Consider the following 2,733-nt stretch of genomic DNA (forward strand, 5'->3'; position numbering starts at 1 on the left):
TTATGATACATAAATAGTTCATTAGATAAGAAATGAAGAAATCGGGCAAAGTAGAAGTCAAACAGGCGATTTTGGATAAAAAGTCGTCCTACAACTTAGTAGAATGCTAATTTTCTATGGTTTCAAACATTAGACACCTAAGACTAGTTGTAATTGACATGTTATGATAAAGAAATAGTTCATTAGATAAGAAATGAAAAAATCGGGCAAGTTAGAAGTCAAATAGGCGATTTTTTGGTAAAAACCGTCCTAAAATTTAGTAGAATGCTAATTTGCTATGATTTCAAACATTAGACACCTTAGAATATTTATAATTGACATGTTATGATAAATAAATAGTTCATTAGATAAGAAATGTAGAAATCGGGCAAGGTAGAAGTCAAATAGGCGATTTTTGGTAAAAGTCGTCCTAAAACTTAGTAGAATGCTAATTTGCTATGATTTCAAACATTAGACACCTAAGAATAGTTATAATTGACATGTTATGATAAAGAAATAGTTCATTAGATAAGAAATGTAGAAATCGGGCAAGTTAGAAATCAAATATGCGATTTTTGGTAAAAGCCGTCCTAAAACTTAGTAGAATGCTAAATCGGGCAAGTTAGAATGATGTTTGAAATAGTTAACATATACATTATTATTATTTAATTATTAGTTTGAATTTTATGTAATATATGAATGATGTTTAATGTTTGGTATTTTTTTTTCCAAAGGTTTGTAAGATTCAAAGGGAAGGCCCTTTGACAAGGGAAGAAGTTGATGAAATTCGCAACATGTGGGCTTTTTTTGTGACATTTGATGGCATCTAGGTAGAATATATAATATATATGTGTTAGTTAGATAATGAATGAGATTGAGTTTTTTTTATTATGAACAATTAATATTTAGTTACTATCTTTTTTATTTTTTTTAAATATATATGTACATTATATTACTTATTTGTAATTAGTACTAAATATTATTTATGAGTTTTATATATGTTATTATTATTATGCATTTTATTGTTATTGAATTATTATTCTTAAATTTGTAATATTTTTAATTAATTATTAATTATTATTAATATTAATTAATAATAATATTAATAATAATAATAATTTTTAAAATTACACATTAATGTGCATATCAAAACAGGTCACTAATGATATTATTATTAATTAATATATATATAAAAAAAAAAATACAAATGGCAAGCGGTTTTGGCGCCAAACCGCTTGTCATTCCTCCCTAATGGGAAGCGGTTCTGGACCGCTTGCCATTTACATGGCAATTGGCAAGCCCCCTAAACCCATGCGGTTCAGAACCGCTTCCCATTAGGGGGTTTGAACCGCTTCCCATAACATTTTTTCTACTAGTGTACACTTTTAGGCAGGGTATTTATAAAAAATTTTAAAATGAAAAAAATAAATAACTAGAGCCAATTTACCTAGTGGGGGCGATGGAAAAAGACAGAAAAAGGAGGAAGGACGGGCAAAAGAGGAATCCGGCGACGATGAAGCTGCAAAGGGGGTTACTTTGCGACTCACAATTAGCTATTTCAGATTAAATAACGAAATTAAAAAAAAATAAAAAAAAATCAATCAAAAGGTCAAGACTGAGAACATAGCTTTAATCAAAAGTTCAAGAGTTAAATTTCACCATTTTTAACCAAAAATTAGGCGAAAAGGATATTTAGACTATTTAAAGAAAAATATTCAACTATGTAGCCTGATATTAAAGTAATTACAATGAGATAAACCCATGTATTAATACACATTTACGATAAGGTAGCTTAGTTGGAATGCACATTTACCATGTCTAATTCTTAACTAGTCATTATGAATCTTGCATATTAGATAAAATCATGTACAAATTCAACATTAAATCTTAAAGCAAACAAAGTTACATGGCTTATTTAATCGATTCAAGACAAAAATTTCATTACATCCAAACAATTCAATGTGATAGTGGCTCCCTTTCTAATCAAATTGCCACCCCAAACAGTATAATTAAAATTAAACCAAACTTAAAATCCACTTCGACATTAGTTCCTTTCTACTCAAATTACACCAAAGCAAATCAATTCAATTTTAACACAATCAAATTAATCATCAGACTACACCACAATCTATCAACAACAACATCAATGGACTTCAGTATTTCATCATCAAAATATAAACAATTATAAATGAAAGAAAAATTAAAATTGGTTACCATTTAACTCAAATTAAACCAAATAAGACTTTAGAATAACCATATTAACCCTAATTCAATCAAAAAATGAATCAAACCCAATTCCATAAATAAACTGCTTCATTAATCAATCCACAATAAGGTAATTAGTTCATCTAGGAAAAGAAAGAAAGAGAGAGAGAAGGCCATAAACAGGAAATAAATTTTAAAAAAGTAAAATAAAAAAAAAACCAAAATTGCATGACTTACCTGATTACAGTCGACGGAAGACGGAGGAGGCTAAGATAGAAGGAGGAAACCGACGACGTACGCCCTGCAAACGTTGATTTTTGACCGTACCCAATTTTAGGGTTTTCGCCCAATTTAACAAAAATTCAAAACAAAATAATAATACCATCGACTTACCTTGATACAATCGTCGGAAAGCAAATTAAAGGAGAGACGGCCTGGAGGGGAATCCGGCGACGGTGGTCTGCGTGGGGGTTGAATTGAGACCCAAAGTTAGGGTTTTTGAACAAATTAACTAAACTAATAAAATCAAAAACAAAAAAAAATAAACGA

Source organism: Chenopodium album, chromosome 4, assembly GCF_948465745.1.
Source record: "Chenopodium album chromosome 4, dcCheAlbu1.1, whole genome shotgun sequence".
NCBI classification, from domain to species: Eukaryota; Viridiplantae; Streptophyta; class Magnoliopsida; order Caryophyllales; family Amaranthaceae; genus Chenopodium; species Chenopodium album.